Source organism: Paroedura picta, chromosome 9 (genome assembly GCF_049243985.1).
Source record: "Paroedura picta isolate Pp20150507F chromosome 9, Ppicta_v3.0, whole genome shotgun sequence".
NCBI lineage: Eukaryota > Metazoa > Chordata > Lepidosauria > Squamata > Gekkonidae > Paroedura > Paroedura picta.
The window spans coordinates 17,971,839-17,992,514 of record NC_135377.1 but is presented as its reverse complement, the minus strand read 5'-3'; the positions used below and the strand labels follow the sequence as shown (position 1 = coordinate 17,992,514).

General features: G+C 42.2%; 1 long non-coding RNA gene across 2 annotated transcripts in view; it reads left to right on the top strand.

Annotated features, from left to right (window-relative positions):
- Nucleotides 1-1,125: 1,125 nt before the first annotated feature.
- Nucleotides 1,126-20,676, top strand: part of LOC143844197 (uncharacterized) — a 66,488-nt gene continuing 46,937 nt past the window's right edge. The window contains exons 1-4 of one of the 2 annotated variants that reach the window (XR_013233851.1): nucleotides 1,184-1,217; nucleotides 6,967-7,067; nucleotides 7,210-7,281; nucleotides 17,289-17,346. This is a non-coding gene — a long non-coding RNA (uncharacterized LOC143844197). Of the gene's footprint in view, nucleotides 1,218-6,966; nucleotides 7,068-7,209; nucleotides 7,282-17,288; nucleotides 17,347-20,676 lie in introns of both variants that reach the window. The other variant, XR_013233850.1, reaches the window with a different exon arrangement.

The following is a 20,676-nucleotide window of genomic DNA, read 5'->3' as shown; positions in this document are numbered from 1 at the left end:
CAAGAGGAAGATGCAATCTGCAAATTAAACTAGACACTAAAACTTCTGGACCTTCTATCAATACAATGGTGCAGGGGCTTGTGTGATGGACAAGGCTTTTCTTAGTTGTATATAAAATGTGGTGGCCTGTGAAATAAACACTGCAGCATTTTTAGTTCTGATTTAATGTGTCTCCTATCATCATCCATTTCATAAAGAGAGACTGTGTGTTCAAAATATTATCTATAGGAAACATACCCATAATGTGACTTTTCTCTTGCATGTTTTAACTGTTTCTAATTACATGACCAGTGCTGAATGGGCAAAATCTTCAGGACATTAATTTCCCCCTGCTTATTGCTTCTTAATTCTTTTTCTTGAAAGCCTGCAATTTTCTCATTTATATGTTTCAGATATTGGGACCTGCTACAGACATAACAGTGATAAAATAAATTGCTGTTAGAATTAGTAGTGTTAGGTGAGAACATTGGCATTAAACTAAATTTATTGCCGACATTTTTCCTCCCTGTTGCTCCTTCAAAGATGTCATGCCAGGGACCAGAAAAACAACACAGTCTGCTGCTTAATCACACCTGCTGTGCAAACAAAGTGAACAAAGTGAAGATCCTAACTTTGGAAATTACATAAACGGAAACAGATCTTGTCATATGAGAAGATTCTACTATCACTAAACATTATAAAGTTGCGTGTAGCCAACTTTCTGTCTACCTGATTGGCCCTGCCTGGGAGTGTGAAGAAGAATAGTTGGTTCTTACATGCCGCTTTTTCTCTACCTGAAGGAGTCTCCAAATCTCTTACATTTTCCTTCCCTTTCCTCTCTCCACAACAGATACCCTGTGAGGAAGGTGAAGCTGAGAGAGCTCTGACATCACTGCTTGGTTATGGTTTTCTTCTGATAGGGAGATACCCCTCTGCCAATGAGGACAAATCAGTTCTAATAGTACACTGTCGATGAGGGTCAATCAGTTCAAATTGCAATCTACCAATGAAGACCAATTAGTTCAAATTGCAATCTGCTAATGAGGGCCAATCAGTTCAAATTGCAAACAGACAATGCACTCCCTACCTCATTGGCCCTTCCTGGAGGTGTACTGCCAATAGGGAAAGAGCACTCTACCAATGAAGTCCAATCATGGGGCTTATCTGTCCTCTTCTTCCTTTTTCTGATGCTTGCTGGGTAGAAGAGTTGTTGACCTCTTAGAAAAGCCCTGCCGCTGGTAAGTTGCTCCATGTTCAGCCTCTTACCACTCCCTATCTCCCCTAGGCAAGGGAGAAAAGCCAGCTGCTTCCTTCGCCTCCTGTGTTAGTATCATGTTTCCACTCTCTGCTGGAAGGAAACACAGACAATCTGCAAGGGAGGCAGAGGTAACCAGTGTTTCAAAAACAGAATGCCAAAGGACAGATAGAATACAATGAATGTCTTGACTCAGTCCAGTGAGTCAAGGGCTCTTTTAGGCAGTCCAAGGACATCAGCAGAAGGAACAGGTCACAGGTTTTGTCTGCAACCCAACCCTCCCAGCCTCAAGTTAATTTAGGCTGTCAACAACCTCTCAATCATCACTCTGTAATGGCTTACAGTCTTCTGCAGTCAGCAACTGTCTTGCTAACGTGGTCTGGTGCCTTTTAGACCGGAGCTCTCTTCCAGCACATAGCTGGCATTGCTTAATTGGCTCAGGTGGGCTGACAAGGCAGGGAGCTGCAGCTGGAGGCTGGGTAGAGTAATGAGGAGCTTCCGTAACAACTTTGGAATCTGAGCCCTGGTTTGTTTGCACCTTTATTCTCTCCTGCTGGTCAGAGCTCACTGCCTGTTGAACATCTGGCTGGGCTAAGCTCTCATCCAGCTGAGGCTTGAGTGAAGCTGAGGGCTCCTGGCAAGGTTTTTCCTCCCATGGCCCTCCCTACCCAGCCTGGTAGAGAAGATGAGATGTGGGGGCAGGAAGGAGGCAGCCCATCTCCCTATGGCCTTCCTTGCCCAGTCTGCCCTTTGGTGCTGGAGGGGTGAGAAGGAGGCATTCCTAGCCCAGCCTTTGAGAGATGTGGGGTGGGTGGGAAGGAGGTAAGCTATCCCCTATGGTCTTCCTGGAACAGCCTGGCCTTTGGGAGAGGGGTGGGTGGCTAAATCTGCAAATTCCATATTGCAGCCATTTACACTTTCAAAATTATTTATTTAAACATGTGGCTACCTTGGTCACAAGTGCTGTCATGCTTGATTGCTGAGCTGCTTTGGAATGTATTATTTAAACACCTATATACAAACTAGGGACCTTGTATGTGAATTCCACCCATCACACTTCTCCATTTATCTCGTCTCCCTCTGTTTCTTCACTCCTTCCAGAACATCTCTGTCTCTCTCCCAGCAGCCCTTTCCACTCTCTTTCTCTCTGTTCACTGTAACTGCTTTCTTCCAAGCTGCAATCAGGTGGGCACTGGCTTTGCCCAGCCTCTGCTCCCACATGTGCTAGGCAACCCAGCAGTGCCTATTATAATGGTGCAAGCATTTGCAAGGTCTCAGCTGGCATTATTAGTTTTTGGCCAAATTACCCCCCCCCCCATGAAACGACTGTCCCTTTTCCCAGAGCCAACATCAGCGGAAGGGCTTGGCCTTTATGCCCTATTGTGGGATGTCCAGAGTAACTGCTTGGCCACTGGGTGAGACGGGATGCTGGACTAGATGAACTATTGGTCTGATCCAGCAGAGCTTTTCTTGTGTTCTTATCTGATCGGACAGGCTTTCTCGACTATTCAAAGTCTCTGTTATCCACCCTTGTCAGGACGGCTACTCTCCATTCTATAGGGATGACTGGTCAGGTGTTGTCTCCGGTTTGAATACCACATTGCTCACAATAACAGATCCCATTTAGGTGGGATGTTTTTTTTCTTTTAAATTTGTGGAGTCCATATTCTGTTCTCCTTATTTCTTCATAAAATTCCAAATTGGGCTGTTTCTTTCATAGCTGTGTTGTGACTTTTTACTACTTAAGTGACAAGTGTACCTTTTCAGTGACAAATGATGTGTGATTTGCCTGCTGTTGTTCTTTTAAAGCTGTAACCCGTGAGTCCAAGAACATGATTTTGGGCTCCAAAGGAACCCTGGAGTCTTGTGGCATGTATCTAAGATTTGATTTATTTAAAAACATAAAAATGAAACTCTGTATTTATTTCCTGCAACTTTGTATGCTAATGACTAGGTAAAAAAATAAATCTTATTTAGCTACATTTTCACCACTTTTATTGATTATGCTACATAAAAGATCCCTCGATGAGGCACCGCAGTGTGATAAATGAATATGACCTGCTAGAGTATTTCTGCCATTTAACTTCGTTCCTACCTGGTTTGTTTAAAATATCAGTAATCTCAGATGTGACTCAGATTTCTCTGTGTAAAACTGGAAGTGAATCATCTGCTTTAGAGCATAAGGTTCTCAGCAGATGCTGGTCTTACGTTGAGTCATGGCTTGAAAGTACAGTGTTCCAAGGACATGCTATTTGAAGTAGCACTTTTCCCATTTATCATGTTTTACAAGAAGTGCCCCTATCCTGTTTAACTTTGTTCCGTTTGTATAAGAGAAATCTGATGCCATACAGAAATGTCAAAGCTGCCTTTCCCCATTTCCTGTATTTTGTTAAAGTGACATGAGCGTAAATGGAATGCAATTTAAGAATCTTACCCCACATGGACCACAGAAAGCAGATTGCTTTTTTTGCCTCCCCCCTGCCCACCTCCCCCCTGCCCCCCTGTCTTTTTATTATTAAACCTGTACAGGGGCTGAACATCCCTGCAATATAATAATTTCAACTGAGTCCTTTCTACTCACATTTTTATCCCATTCTTCCTCAAGAAAACTCTGGACTGGTTCATGCCAGTTGGACCTCTTTGGGTCTGAGAAGCACCGGACAGTTTGCAGATGTTGAACGAAGCACCCTCCAGGGGACATATTCAGACAGGTGGCCCCTTAGATATGCCGGGTGAGAACAAGTATAGCCTTAGCGGTTAGAACCAAAACCTGGAGGAGTACCCAGAACTGTACTGGAAGCCAGTGTTGATGATGAAATACCGGTCTTATATGGGCCCTTCACATTGTTCTGGTGAAGACCCATGTGGTAACATTTTGGACCAGTTGTGATTTCCTGATTAAGGTAAAGGGTAGACCCACATCGAGTGAGTACAGTAATCTAGTCTTGAGGATCACTGTGGCCAGGTGTTGAGGGGCCAGATAGGGTGCTAGTAGTTTGGCCTGGTGAACATGGAGAAAAGCCTGCCTTGCAACTCTTGTGATTTGAGTCTCCATTGATAAGGAAGGCCATATGTGCAGCCATATGTGCAGTTGACAATAGGGCAAGTATGCTTCCTGGCCTGACCCTTTCTCCCCCAGTCACAAGGCCTCTGTCTTTGAGGGGTTCGGCTTCAAGTGACTACCCTTGAGCCTCTTCACCACCACCTCAAAGCACTCAGCCAATGAGTCCAGAGGGGCATCTTGTCAACTATCCATGAGGACATAGAACTGGGTGTCATCCTCATATTGGTGACACCCAAGCCCATAGCTCTGGATCAGTCTGGAGAGCGGGTGCATAAAGATGTTAAATAATGTTGGGGAGAGAACCACCCCCTATGGAACTCCACATTGGAATTGGCATGGGTGGAATTGATTCTCCCCAATTACAACCCTTGACCCCGGAGAAAGGAGGTGACCCACTCATGGGCTATCCTCCATATCCCAGAGTTTACAAGGAAGTGAACAACAAGTTCATGGTCTACCATGTCAAATGCTGCTGTAAGATCTAGTAATACAAGCAGCACTGACCCCACCTTGGCCCAGCTGTCTCCAGAGATCATCTGTCAGGGCAACCAGCGCTATCTCCAAACTGTGGCTCGGGCAGAAGCCTGACTGGAATGGGTTAAGGACCAAAGTTTCTTCCACATATGCTATCAACTGGTCCATGACCACTTGCTCAACCACCTTACCCAGGAATGCAAGATGTGACAAAGTGCAGTAGATGGTGAACCTCCATCTCCTTCAAACCTTCTGGGAAACAGTGAACAGAAAGTGAACTCCAAAAGGAGAAAAACATATACAAAAAGGGGGGAAAACCCCCCTGACTGACACATATGCTGAGAGTGATGGAGAAAAACATGTAATTCCTGAGATGTCTGGAAGCATTGCTGTGGTTCACTTACTCCAAGTGTGTCCAGCTAAAGACAGCTTATCCCATCTTGTTTGGTGGATCTTCACAAGATCAATGGTACATTTTTAGCACTTAGGCCAAAAAGGCTGCCTACCTCTGCTGCAAATATATTTCTAATAAAATGCTTGTTTTGGTCACATTTAGGCCATCTAAACTGAGAAGTCACAGGCCCTTTACATGGAAAATATTATGTGGTCCCTGCATATCTTTAAAAAAAAAACTTTTCTTAGATCGTACTGAATCTGCATAGTGGATTTTGGGATGAAATGCAGTATAATCTTCATTGTTCAAACCCAGAGGGGTTTCGTGATTCTCTTCCTCACACACATATACTTAATTGTAAATTAATTTCAAGCTTCCCATATGTTCCACGTCCTAAGGCAATCAGTGAAGCACACCAGTTATACTAATTTGTAATTGCTACATGAGACTTTGTAAGAGGTTTTCCTGGGGTGGCAGTTTTAATTAAATTCCCCCATCAATTGCACAAGGCCAGAACTTCACAGTACCAAAAATTCACAGCATGGTTATGTAGCATTTATTGCAAGTTTGGATGGGTTTTGACTTTGGGCACTTCTGTACTTGTGCATGTGGGACTAGACATAGCCTGTGAATTCAATAAGATTTTCTTCCTGCAAACCCTTGACAGATCTTTGAAGTTGTGATGGGAGCCCTTCTCTGCACCTTCTCTTGTGGAATAGCAATGACTTTGGTGCCCTGTCTTTGGAACTCCCATTGCTGAGGCATCCACTCTACTTTTAGCATTAGTAAATATTTGGGTTTAACATTTTTACTTGACTGTCTCAGTTGGTCTTCCTTAGGAAATGCTTATTGCAGTTTGCAGATTATTATTTTTTTAGTTAGCTGTTTTTCATCAGCTTGGTTTTTAATACTTTAAAAAAGGCATTCTACAATTATTTTATAGCAGCCTTTCTTCTGCACAATCTACAGACTAACCCAAAACTGGCTATAGTTTTCTTTTAGCCGGTGTCTTCTCAATATGTGGTGTTTTTTTTTAAAACAATACAGCAATTGAATGTTAGATTTTGATATGTAATTCTGCGTTTCATAAACTACATTCCTTAAAACGCCAACAGAGGCTTATCCCCATTGTCAGAATCACATGACTACTGCCATGACATTTGTGAACCAGTGTGTATCCATTTTGATTCTGTATGACCAGCTTGTCTGCTTTGGCCTTCTGTATTCTGTGTATTGCTTTGTTCCCTTTTGCAACATTACCAGGCAGTCTTGCCTGTATAGTAGCTGTAGCTAGCGGAAACAAGGTCGGGGAGGTTTGGGTCTTGGCTGTTTTCCCTGACAGTACCTGGCCAGGGGAAGGGTCACCCTCGATGGGAGTGAGAACATCTTTGAGCAGGAAAACTTTGGGATAAAAGTACTGTCTTTTGAATGTGCTCACCAGTTTCAGCTTTGATAGTCTAAGGTATTGATCTGCTTGGAAAATAAACACTTTCTTCCAAAGGAGTGATTGTTTCCAGTCGGTCAACCTGACACCCATAAGGTTACACATAAAATATTTTTATCCACTGGTATCTGCTGGGAAGCTCCATTAAGCTGCACCTAGCTGGCTTCAGCTGATACCTTGCCCCCAACCACGCTTAAAGGGCCTGCAGCAGGAGAAACCGAATACTCAGACTAGCTCTTCCAGGCTTGAAGCCACTTTCCCATAATTCTCCTCTCTTCTGAACATCCTCTGTTGGCTTTTCATATTACTGAGATTAAATGTGGCAACTGAGTCTCAATTCTTTGGCTTCTTCAAAGGGAATTTGCACTCTGGATGCTGCAAGAAGTCACCTTTCCCAGAAGAATGATGAGCCATGGGCCTATTATAGAGAAACACATGAAATACAAAAAGCACATTGGTCAGTGCTTTTCATTGCTTGTTGTGAAATGGAAAACAGCTTATATGTCATGGTATTTTAGACATTTTAAAACTTGAACAACTCGGTGTTGGGGTATTTTTTTGACACTTACTCGTGTTTTTCAATTTTTATTTAATTCTAGATCCACTGCAAACCCCAATCCATTGCCAATTGTTTCTTCCAAATATGAAGATGAAAAGATCCTTCCATACATGTGTGTATAAAGTCTGCTGATGCTTGAGGACCAGTAGATTTGGGTCTTAGAAGGGTGGTCTCTCTAATCCCAGCCATGTGTATAGGAAGTAACGGGAAAGCAGAAGCTTTTTTCTGTGCTTCCTTCTTTTCAAATCGCTCTGTGCCAGTTATGGTAGAGTCATCTCTACCCCAGAATGAAATAATAGGAGTCCTAAAGCATACCCAGATTTTAGCTAATGGGATAAAGGAAGAAGATGGGAAAATAGCTTTGAGTGTGCACGGTAAGTGCAAGAACGTTGGGTCATAATTGTCCCAAGGAGATTGCCTTTATAGAGCAGACAACTGAGGAGGATAAAAATTAACAATGTTGTGATCTAACAATAAATACAATCTTGAAACTATTCTTCACACTTCTTTTTCAGTTTTCCTTTTAGGTTATCCATGTCCTACTGTGAGTTTCCATTTAAATACTGGATCCTAGAGGGTACTACAAAAAGGGACTTATTGACATGAGACAAAAACTTAGCAAGAACTAAGATGATACGTGCACCATATTCATTAAATTAACACATTCACATGCAATCTAATGCGGGAATCCCCACATATATGTGGGGAAATACACGCAGGTTTGATACATGAACAGTATCAAGAATTAGTTGACTGAATAAACGCAAACACCAAATAGCATATAAAAAACAGCAGTGAGTCGAAAAGTGTATAGCTCAGCAAAGCAAGGCTCCCTGAACCTCGGGGTATTTATTTTATAGTGAATGTTTATTCCAATCATCCTTAACTGCTTGTAAAAAAAAAAAGCCTGAGCAGAGGCCAGCTTTGGTCTGCCTCTGGTGAATCTTTTAACTGAGATTACATCTTATGTTGCCTTGTGGAAATTTAACATGTTTGGTTAAAAGACTACAGTTGCTTATGCTGGATAACAAAACATTATAGTTGCATCAAAGACTGCATTAAAAAGAAAAAAATGCATGATATTTTAACCAGCAAAATCAAGCTTTGGGAGTGTTGCCTGTCCCTTTGCAAAAAAAAAGTCACCAATCATCAATTTTTCTTCTAGATGAGAAGGAATCAGATAGCGATCCATTAGCTAGTAATAAGGAGAGGGGCAAAGTCATACCTACAGAATTTCTGCCTGGGCACTAGTCTTCCTACCTGGAAAACTGGCAGGAATCTTACAACTTTCAAGATACTCTCAAGGGTTGAATCAGCAGAGCTCTGAATCTTAATAAAGAGGGCGGGAATACATAGAGGTAGAGGGGAAAGAGTTCTGCAAAATTCTCACACAGGTTCCCATTTGAACACCACCAATATGCAGGGAAGAAGCATAATAAGAACCATCTCTGATGACTCCTTAGATTGCCATGGCAGCATGTTCATTTGGGAATGGGAGGTGTCCTATCAATATAGCTCCATTGACCTGATCTCTATTCTTCAGTATCTCCATACTGAAGGTCCTTTACTTTCTTCAAGAGGTTCTTCACTCCAGCGTGGAGGCAGACAACCTTAACCTGCAAGTTATGTTTCACTTAGTAGCTAGTTACACTGAACCTACAAGTAGGGAGTTTGATACTTAATAGGTAAAGGTAAAAGTATCCCCTGTGCAAGCACCAGATCATGTCTGACCCTTGGGGTGACGCCCTCTAGCGTTTTCATGGCAGACTCAATACGGGGTGGTTTGCCAGTGCCTTCCCCAGTCATTACCGTTTACCCCCCAGCAAGCTGGGTACTCATTTTACCGACCTCGGAAGGATGGAAGGCTGAGTCAACCTTGAGCCGGCTGCTGGGATTGAACTCCCAGCCTCATGGGCAGAGCTTTCAGACGGCTGCCTTACCACTCTGCGCCACAAGAGGCTCTTTTTGATACTTAATAGAAAATGCTTAATTATCAACACAGCCTTATGTACAGGCGGAATGAATCATGTAACTAATGCCAGGTATCGTACAAAGGCTGCCTTTTAAATTCAGTAGCCAATAGATTGATTTTCAGCAATACAAATGAGTCAAATAAAGGGAGGATCATTTTTACTTCCACTGATGGTTTCCCATTTAGTAGTATTCTATCATGAATGCACTCAAGCTTGGCATTGTTCAGTCAATTCTGCTAATGAAAGAGGATTGTTAACCAGCAAACAGACAAGGCACAAACAACACTAAGGCGGCAGAAGGATAAGAGTGTCTAGAATTTCTATATCAGAATGCCCGTCGCCTGATCTTTTTACTCAGTTTCACATTTTGACTCATAGAATGAGGAGCATTACTTTACGTTCTGCTCTGCCTACAGAAATTTTGGGACACGTTTACATGGGGATCCCAGTGCAACCCAAATATCAAACTTGCACCTAGGAGTGGCCAGCTGGTAGTTCCCCAGAGGAAATTGTATCTGTGCCTATGAAATGTAATTATATAAAATAGCCACAGTGACTCACGTAGAAGTTTAGGTTTTTATGTTGCCTTAATATCTTAACATAGTAATACATTAATTAAGAAATTTTGTACCTTGGATTTTTGCTGAGGACATGCAATAAAAGTAATTGAAAAGTTAAACCCTCAATTATTTAATGTCTTGGCCATTAGTTTGTGTTTCACACAAACTCCAGCAATCATGAAATTAATACCAATATTGTAGAGTCCAGCCAAAAATGAGAAGGAACCAGCTTTCGAGGCAAGCTGAATGCAGAATGGATGGTTAAGTAAGACTCCTTCCTGTCAGTTTCTTACAGAACTGAGCTCCATTTTAAGCTGTTAAATGATTACAAGCTTAGAAATTAAAATTTCAGGATGAATAATTAAGCAGCATTCTCCAGTGTCTCTTTGAGAAATCGCTTTCCCCTTTTCTGGAAGCCGCTCAGAGAAATAGATACGGGAGTAGATTGCTAGGAGAGTTCAACTGAGTTCTCTTACATTTTACAGTCAGTAAATATGGTATTATTGGGAAGAAGCATTCTCTGTGTTAGAGGAAACTTACCTTTTTAAATTTCTTCCTAAATGTAGTGGTTGCTACACACGACTGAAGATGAAATAGCACAGTTTGATCTGAGATCAGTCAAGGTCTTGAGAAAATACTTAACTGAATGTAAAATTTGTGGTGTTCTAGTCCTTAACATGTGAAAGTTATCTGAGAGTCTAATGTTTGTAAGAAGACCGTAGCTAAGAAATTCATGGGGCAATACAAAGTGTCACTTTTGCCAGCTCAAGAGCTTTGAGGGTGATGCCTGTCCTTTTTCAAATCTGCTGGTGCAGAAATGGGGCACCCCAGTCCGAAATAGCAGGAAGAACGAAATGCACAGGACTGGTCCCAGGCGTGAAATAAAGTAAGGTAAAGGTATCCCTTGTGCAAGCACCGAGTCATTTCTGACCCTTGGGGTGACGCCCTCTAGCGTTTTCATGGCAGACTCAATACGGGGTGGTTTGCCAGTGCCTTCCCCAGTCATTACCGCTTACCCCCCCAGCAAGCTGGGTACTCATTTTACCAACCTCGGAAGGCTGAGTCAACCTTGAGCCGGTTGTTGGGATCAAACTCCCAGCCTCGTGGTCAGAGCTTCAGACTGCATGTTGGCTGCCTTATCACCCTGCACCACAAGAGGCTTGTGTGGTTAAGAGTAGCAGCCTCTAATTCCTCACTCTTCCACATGCAGTCATCTGGATAATGTTGGGCCAGTTGCAGTCCACTCAGAGCTCTCATTTCACAGTTCTCTCAGAGCTCTCACCCCACCTACCTTACAGGGTATCTGTTGTGGGGAAAGGAAAAGATACTTGTAACCCGCTTTGAGACTCCTTCAGGTAATAAAAAGCATGGTACAAAAAATACTGTTCTGACCGAGCAGTGATATCAGGGCGCTCTCAGCCTCACCCACCTCACAGGGTGTCTGTTGTGGGGAAAGGAAGGGAAGGCGACTGTAAGCCATTTTGAGTCTCCAACTTTTCTTCTTCTTAACAGTGCACCTGCCCAGGATAGAGTTAAAGATCCTTGAAATCTTGGCAACAACACTCATTACAAATCACCATAAAACATCCAGTTTTTCATACTACTGCCTGCTCATTAATGTACTATTTAAGCATAATGGGCAAGGAGTCTGTTTATCTATTAAAGTTTGGCAGGCAGACAGATGTTGTGACATCCAAAATAATTTTATTTGCTGTTTTGCTGCCAAAGTTAAATTCTCTTAACATCTCCTTCCCCCCCCCCCTTTGAGCTTATTTTGCAGTAGTTTCCCCTCTTTCCTACCCTCTTCGTTTTACTTCGTTTTCAGCAGAAAACCTGGCACTGATTGTGTATACCCTGTAGGTTTAAAATGGTCATGCTGGTGGTATTCAGCCTCATCTTCTCCCATTGCAAGAATCAAAGTGAATGGCAATGAAAAGTTTAATATATCTACAATTTAATATATCTACAATTTAAAGCATTGGTAGTCAAACTGCAGCCTTCCAGATGTCCATGGACTACAATTCCCAGAAGCCCCTGCCAGCGAATGCTGGCAGGGGCTTCTGGGAATTGTAGTCCATGGACATCTGGAGGGCCGCAGTTTGACTACCCCTGATTTAAAGCAACATACACCAGAAAAATAAATAGCTCAACAAATCAACCATTGTGATATTCACTATGATTAACTCTCAGTTGACAAGAAGAATAAGAAGAGTTGGTTCTTGTATGCTACTTTTCTCTACCCGAAGGAGTCTCAAAGCAGCTTACAGTCGCCTTCCCTTTCCTCTCCCCACAACAGACACCTTGTGAGGGAGGTGAGGCTGAGAGAGCCCTGATATTACTTCTTGGTCAGAACAGATTTATCAGTGCCGTGGCGAGCCCAAGGTCACCCCGCTGGCTGCATGTGGGGGAGCGTGGCATCAAACCCGGCTCACCAGATTAGAAGTCTGCACTCCTAACCACTACACCAAGCTGGCCCTTGGACAATGAAAAGCTGGCTCCTTGCATAATTTGCAGAAGTACTATGAAGTGTGGGTGATTTTCTGACACCTCGAAGGCAATTTTAAGATGCTGGTGCATTGAGCCTCTGAATACCAGGGCCAGGAGGTATCATCAGGGTAAGGCTTTGGACTCTGTGCCTTGTTGTTGGCCATTGGATTAGATGGACTACTGATCAAGGGCTCTTATTTATTTATTTATTATATTTATATACCGCCCTCCCCGGGGGCTCACGGCGGTTTACGTAAGAACAAACAACATGTGAAAAACTTTACAATAATAACTAATGGTTGTAGCCATATAACAATGTAACAGTATAAACAATATAGACAATACAACAGTGTTCTAATTATGTTCTAATATTCATAGAGAAGGCCTGGATAATGGTTGTGACTGATAATTATCAGCCTGTATGGGAGAATGGTAAGAAAATATTTATTTTAATTTATATACCACCTTCCCCTGAGGCTCAGGGCGGTTCACGTGAAACATAGCGGAACAAGAACAATACCGAGAATCAATAACCATAAATAGCAGTAAAATAAAAACAGAACCATAGTGAGAACAGTAAATTCATAACTAGCATTCTGAGAGACCCATGGTTGGTTGGTTCAGGCATTGAATTTCATGTGAAAGAGGCTTGGGAGCCCAGTGGAAGATGTTGGTTCTGGTCAACCTCAACCAAATCCCTGGAAGAAAAGCTCTCTTTTGAAGGCCCTTTACTGATTAGACCAGGGGTAGTCAAACTGCGGCCCTCCAGATGTCCATGGACTACAATTCCCAGAAGCCCCTGCCAGTGAATGCTGGCAGGGGCTCCTGGGAATTGTAGTCCACGGACATCTGGAGGGCCGCAGTTTGACTACCCCTGGATTAGACAAATGCAGTTGCCATTCTTAATCTTTGTTACCACTAGATTTACCGAGCTTTCCGGGCTACTGCTAGCCTGTCTCAGAGGGCTGGGCTCATTCTGCTCACATTAGGTCTTGCACTTTCAATGTGCTTTTTGCAGCTGGATCTTCCTGTCTTCATGTCCTTTCTATAGTATTGTCCAGAACTTGGTCAGATCTTTCAAATGTAACGGTTCCCAACTCGTGTCTTCCTAGTGTGAATTTAAATGTTTTGGCTACATAGTTGAATGGGGACTTTGGAATAGGTAGCAAACATAGGATGGGAACACAGGAGCACTGGCTTGTATCTAAATGTGTTTATTCTGCCAGCATTGCAATGGTGGGAAAAGGGGGATTTTTTTTACAAATTCTTCTCTGCTGTCTGTTGGCTACCCACCTCACTTCTGCAAGTCCAGAGCACAAAAAGAGCAGGAAGCAACCATTTTCTCCAGGGGAACTGATCTCTGTCATCTGGAGATCAGCTGTAAAAACAAATCTCCAGGCCCCACCTAGGGGTTGGCAACCCTAAATCATTGGCATCATCCATCTCTCGTTCAGACATCCCTTCCGGACTTCTGCAGACACATGTGTCTGGGACCTTTTTCATTCTTTCCGGGTTGTAAAGCACGTGTACATGGGTAGTAGTCAAAGGTGCCCTTTTGTTGTTCAAATGTGGGAAGGAGTAACAGTGGTATACCTCTAACAAATAGCTGCTGAGCTTTAAAGGAATAAGTTCCGGCAGTACTCTTTTAATGTGTATAGTCTTCATTCTACTGGAAACCAGCGCAGAATTGCAAAACGGCGTTGAAGGCATAACCTATTACTATTCAGCAAAAGGTGTGCATTGCTCGATAACATGTACAATTCTACTGTTTGTATTAATTCTTATTTTCAGTCTAAAATTATAATTTCTTGCCATATGTGAGGTGCAAGGAAGGGTCACAGTTGGTGGCATCTTATTAGTGCATTTGTCTCCCCCCGCCCCCTGCCAGAATATCAATTTTGTATCTCGCTGTGGTCAGGATAGTTGCCAGAGGCTATGAAATGTAATTAAATTCTTATCCCTGGCTTCACAGTTCACAGCAGCAGGCAGGCCATGAGAAGAGAGGTAAGAAACCAGACTTCAGCAACCTGTTTGTTCCCCATCAGGCTGTTTAAATAGAAGTTTAAGGATTTAAAAGTTGAATGGTGGCATCACATGTTGTAAATCAGGCAAATGAGCCAAGTTGACAAGGGAGATTTGTCAGGAGCCAATTAAATCATAACTACCAGATGCGATCCAAGGAGGTTAAACATCTGAAGAAAGTTCACCCCATCCTTGCTGAAAAGTGTTGTTAAAGACACTCATGGTGGATGGGGAATGCAATGCTCCTACAACTAGGCATAGAATCCTTGATATATGAGCTGGCAAAATGTTTCCCAGGCAGGTGATGCAATATATTTTTAAGAATGTTCCAGTTTGAAGTGAGCCCACTATTGGGACTTTTGAAATAGACTTGGTTCTAGGTCCCTCCAGAAAATTAGAACTGCAGAGTAACAGAGTGTTTTGAAAATACACAGTTAATAGTTACCTTTGTGGATCAGGCATAGATCCAACCTCACAGCGATCTGAGGTTTAAAAGAGAAACTCTTTAATGCAATGATTATTTACAAAAATATATCATATTCATCTGCTTTAGTCTCCTTACTGAAGCAGAGAACAGAAGCTTAAAGAGTAGTTTAAAAAGTAGCACATAGCAAGCCTCTTGTGGCTGGGCTGAGACTACATGCCACAGATCAGCAAAAGGAGAGAGCTAAACCTAATGGCTGCTAGTCTGTTTTTGCAAAAACATAGACTAGCCTTTCTCAGTTTTGTAATACTTAATAGCCCCTTATACATCCTTCAGGCTTCAAAAATCCCCAGAGGTTTTGTGATAGTTTATAATATGGTTGAGAAGCATAGTTGTTTGCATGCCCACCCAGGGTCCCTCCCCTTCCCACCCTCTACAAGGCCCATCATTGGCCATTCTGGGAGGGAGGGTAGACATTGCCATATATGGTCATATAAGAAAATAAATGTTCAACCAAATTAAAAAATATATATAAGAAATTAATTAACCCCTACCCATTCAGGAAACCCTTCCAGGGTGGTCAAGAAACTCCAGGGTTTCACAAAATCCTTGTTGAGAAAGTCTGGCATAGACACTGATCTCCTTCTTCCTGAAGGAACAGGAAGTGGGCAAGAGCCCATCTTAGACAAAGGCATCCCCAGGACATGTGCTTGGGATTTTTCCATTGCAAACTTACCTGTGACCACTTAATGCATTAGTGAGCACATAGGTACAGCTCAGCTGCTTAAACAGCTCAACAACAGCCCTTCAAGACTGACTTCACCAAATTGCTGATTGCAATTCCAACACCTATCCACTCCTCTCAGGATACCTCTATTTCATGAGACATCTTAATTTATATAATACGAAGGGAAAGCAGGAACAATGTTTACAGATAGATTTAATACATTCTAAAGCATAAATCTTGTACTGATTTTTAACTTATTGTTTAAGCTGCCTTGAGACCATGCGGAGAGGGGTGGCCTATAAATCGAAATATAAATAAATAAATGGTGCAAAATTTGCATTTTTTTGCATTTTCAGTCAACTATATACAGTAGTATAGATCAAAAACCCTAATCATTCATCGAAGTAACTTTGTGAATAATTTAGCACAGTTCAGCTCTAATGCATGCATGAAGAAGAAGACATAGAAGGAGAAAGAGAAGGAGTTTTTATATGTTGCTTTTCTCTACCAGAAGGAGTCTCAAAGTGGCTTACAAATTGCCTTCATCTCCCCACAACAGACACCTGGTGAGGTGGGTGAGGCTGAGAGAGCTCTGATATCACTGCTTGTTCAGAACAGTTTTATCAGTGCTGTGGCGAGCCCAAAGTCACCCAGCTGGTTGCATGTGCAGGAGAGGTAAATCAAACCCAGCTTGCCAGATGAGAAGTCTGCACTCCTGACCACTATACAAGCTGACTCTCTTGATTCATCCAGTTCTGTATAATTTGTGGAAAGTCAGGACAATGGGAAATTCCTCCTTATGTAAAGTGGAGGTCACAATGGAGAAGGCGCGTGTACCATCGAGCTGCTTCATATAATAATTGATAATTAAGTTAACCCACTAAAGTAGTGATTCTCAACATTCCTAATGCTGTGACCCTTTAATACAGTTCCTCATGTTGTGGTGACCCCCAAACATAACATTATGCAAGTGTTCTTTCAGAGAAATAAAACTGAAACTGGCCAGTGCCGTGAAGATCCATTGTTCATGATTGTATATAAATTGTTTTTTTTTCCTGGGGTTTCTCAGTTCAGTTCTGTCCGACCATGGCGATCTCACTCTTTTCTGCTGCTCCAGACAGACAAACGCTCTATCTCGATCTACCCCACAGGGCTGTTGTATAGGTGACGCCCCCTGGCCAAACTGCTTGCCCTGCTGCAACCCCGGTGAAAGGGTCATTTGACCCCCAGGTTGAGAACCACTGCTCTAAAGAAGGCCTGTTGTCACTGTAAAAAGGTTGCTGTGCTGCATAATTCCTGGCATCAATAGTAGCAACAATTGTGCATTAGTGCAAAAGTGGCCTGCACACCATAGATCACCAGGAGAATTTGTTTGCGAGTGCATATAATCTACAGATGAAATGGCAACTCACAGCTGCTGAACAGGGCTCCTTGTTGCTTTGAAATGTAAATACAATGTAGAATGTTGATTACTCCACAATTACGGGAAAAGGACAAGCAATAATCCTTGTCTTCCACTGAGAAACACATCCCCTTTCTTTTAGAAGTTAGGAGGATGCTGTGGCATGCAAGGAATATAATGGACCATAAACATTTCAATTAGCACGTCTGTTACTGCTGCACAGAATAGTGGAATTGACAATTTGCTTAAGTTTTTAAGGACAAAGGGAACGTGTCAAAGCTTTTAGAACAGCAAGTGAAAAACACCAAGACATATCATTAAGATGATAGTGCAGGCTTTGTTCCTAAAGCACATGTTTAATTCATAGGGAAATAGCTGGCTTTTTGATAATAACAACTTGATTTGCGTTTATACCTCGTCGTTCTGTAAAACAATAAAATTAAAAAGCTCTATATCTCTGATATTACATGCAGAACACAGTGGAGGTAAGAACAACATTACTGTTAACTCACTTTCTCTTTTAGAGTTTGGATGGGCAGTCTGCATCAATGTCAACATTACCATCTTTCATAGATACCAATGGTAAGCAAACTAGTTCATTGGCTTTCATATATGGAAGATCTAGCTTATAACAATATTGTCCCGAACACTATGTCTTGTCTTCCATGGAGTCAGATTTACGCATTCACCTGTAGGAGAAGTAATCATTTAATCTTTGTGCAGATATGAACTAATTTGTACCAAACTAGGGGAAATGTAAGAACAACAACAAAACCACAGGAAAAATAATAATTTGTAATTTCCCCCTTTCCTGGACCCAAATATCCTCATCCAGGTTAGTATAATAAGAAAAAATATTTGTTTTAATACCCTGCTTTTTCCTACCCAAAGGAGTCTCAGAGTGGCTTACAATGGCTTTTGCTTCCTCTCCCGAAAACAGACACCTTGTGAGGTAGATGAGGCTAAAATAAATTGTGAGGAATGTGGATACACAAGTTACATAAGTTTAGCATGCATAGTGAGATAAAAAACCTTTGTCCTTGTTGAGTCCAGGGTATGTCAAAGTATTGAGTGTTGTAATAACTTGGATTTCTGCAATCTCCCTTTCTAGCCTGTTCTTGAAGAAACTTTGACATAATTGGGATTATGGGACTGTTAGTAATATATAATGTAATTTTGAATGCTACTTTCTGGTCCCAGGACAAAATAGCTGCCAGCTTAGCTTCTATTTGTAAGAAAGTTTCACACTGGTATAGAGACAGATGTGGTCAGCAGTAAATAGTGGGGTGTGAGCTGTGGATCACTGGCTTTGACAGTTTTATTTCTGATATGTCTTTGTGAACTACAAATAGGTTCGAGGGATTTGATTGGCTGGTTTGGCAGAGAGTTATCATGTGGCTGTGTTTGGATTCTGTGACACAGTTTACTAATGTAACAAGATTAACTTTTGCTTATATATTCCTACTGTCAGGGTGGTCAGGTCATAGTCTGAGGAAGAGTGCTTGCACTCAAAGCTCATGCCTTGAATAAATCTTTGTTGGTCTTAAAGGTGCTACTGGACTCTGATTTTCTTTAACCTTTTGCACCTGGTTGATTGGAGGCATGTGGCTCTTGTTAGCTCATTAGATCATCTTAATTGCCTGTGGTCTGTTACATCAAAGGAACTTAGATTCAAGTGGGTAGCTGTGTTGGTCTGAAGCAGCACAACAAAACAAAATCAGAGTCCAGTGACACCTTTAAGACCAACAAAGATTTATTCAAAGCGTGAGCTTTCGAGTACAAGCACTCTTCCTCAGACTATGAACTGACCATGTCATGATAGTCAGTTCATAGTCTGAGGAAGAGTGCTTGCACTCGAAAGCTCACGCCTTGAATAAATCTTCGTTGGTCTTAAAGGTGCCACTGGAGTCTGATTTTATCAAAGGAAGAGGCAACTATATCTGCTTGGTTGTTTCTTTGTTCAAAGCCTCATTGTGAGCCTCAATACCAGTTGTGATGACAGTGCCTGAATGGACCCTGACTTTGTAAACCATGGGTAAAGTAGAGAGCCAGCTTGGTGTAGTGGTTAGGAGTGCGGACTTCTAATCTGGAGAGACAGGTTTGATTCCCCGCTCCTTCCCCACATGCAGCCAGCTGGGTGACCTTGGGCTCACCATAGCCCTGATAAAGCTGTTCTGACCTAGCAGTAATATCAGGGCTCTCTCAGCCTCACCTACATAACAGGGTGTCTGTTATGGGAAGAGGAATGGGAAGGCGACTGTAAGCCACTTTTGAGATTCCTGGTAGAGAAAACTGGCATGTAAGAACCAACTCTTCTTTTTTTTTTTTTTTCTATTTCTAGAGAGAATAGGAATTTGGACTGCATGTACTTCCCAGCTCTAAGGGAAGGTGGGGATTAGATACCTTTCTATTCCTTTTGAACTCTGTCACACTATTTTAATCTTATTCACACAGAATGAATCCATACATTCCTGTATGCTTAAACATGTTTACATTCCTTGTGTTTTGTGTCCCTGGATTTATAGGCCTTTTGGGGACTGGATTTTAGTGCCTAGGAAACTTTAAAAGTGTATTCTTTCAATTTTATTGAGATATGCCAGTTTTGCCAATAAAGCAGCCCTGGTGTTAAATCTCCATACATACTGCTGCCTGAACAATTTTTAAAAAATCATTTAATAGGAGAAATCGCTTACTAGGTCGCAAATGGTTTTCAAATTCTTTAGCACCAAATGAAATTGTGTTTCAGATGGTAATGGACGACTTTCATTAGAAGGAGAATAAACAGTAGTGATTCATACACAAACAGAGGCTTAACGGCCGTTTGTCTCATCCAAATATTGTGGCAACTGAACCTAGTGAAACCGGAGTGCTCAGGAAAGTGATTAAACATTTTGTAACCCAATAAAAAAAAACTGATTGTTTTCAAAATACAAATGGAATTTGGATGATTATGGAAGGAAAAGATTCCTTGGAAAGATGCATTCAGGGCCTGGTAGCTAAGCATCTGGTACCTGTGGGTGCCATGGCAACCTGCTGATGTGTGTCCACTTGCATCTATCACAAAGCATATTTTCAATGAAGCTTGAAAGCCAATTTGGACTCTTCTCCAGTTAGCTGGAATAGGCGGTGCTTCATAAGAGCATGTGAGGCGTTCTCTCTGTGTCAGCACTGATTTGGAAATGCCTGACTCAGTTGTCGAACCTTCCAGCCCATGGCCACCATTTTCTAGTGATGTTTAATATCTGTTGCCAATAGCTACTTAGAAGAAGAAGAAGAGTTGGTTCTTATATGCCGCTTTTCTCTCCCCCAAGGAGTCTCAAAGTGGCTTACATTCGCCTTCCCTTTCCTCTCCCCACAACAGATATCCTGTGAGGGAGGTGAGGCTGAGAGAGCCCTGAGATTACTGCTCAGTCAGAACTGCTTTATCAGTGCTGTGGCAAGCCCAAGGTCACCCAGCTGGTTGCATGCAGGGGAGCACGGAATCAAACCCGGCTCACCCGATTAGAAGTCTACACTCCTAACCACTACACCAAGCTGGATCTCAGAGCCCAGAATGGTCAAACCTATATTTTGGGGCTGGGTTGCCTAAAAGCTCTGAGACCATCCAGTTTAGACTGTGGAAGGAGGGACTGTTTATTAATTTTGAAGAGGAAATCGGAGACCTTTTAATGTGTGGGAGGTGGATATGTGATGATCAGATGATTGAGGTTGTCACCTTTTAGCATTGCTGCTTTCCTTTCCAGTTTAGGATTCTCATTCATTTCAGGGTTAGTAAATATCACACCCTGATATTTAAGAGGAGTGTGCATCTCCATAACCTGAGGAGAGCTGAGCACTAATAGTTCTTGGTATGCCTCTTTTGTTTCCCATCCATGCTGGACAAGGTGTCTGCTCAGAGTTCAATGGAAACTT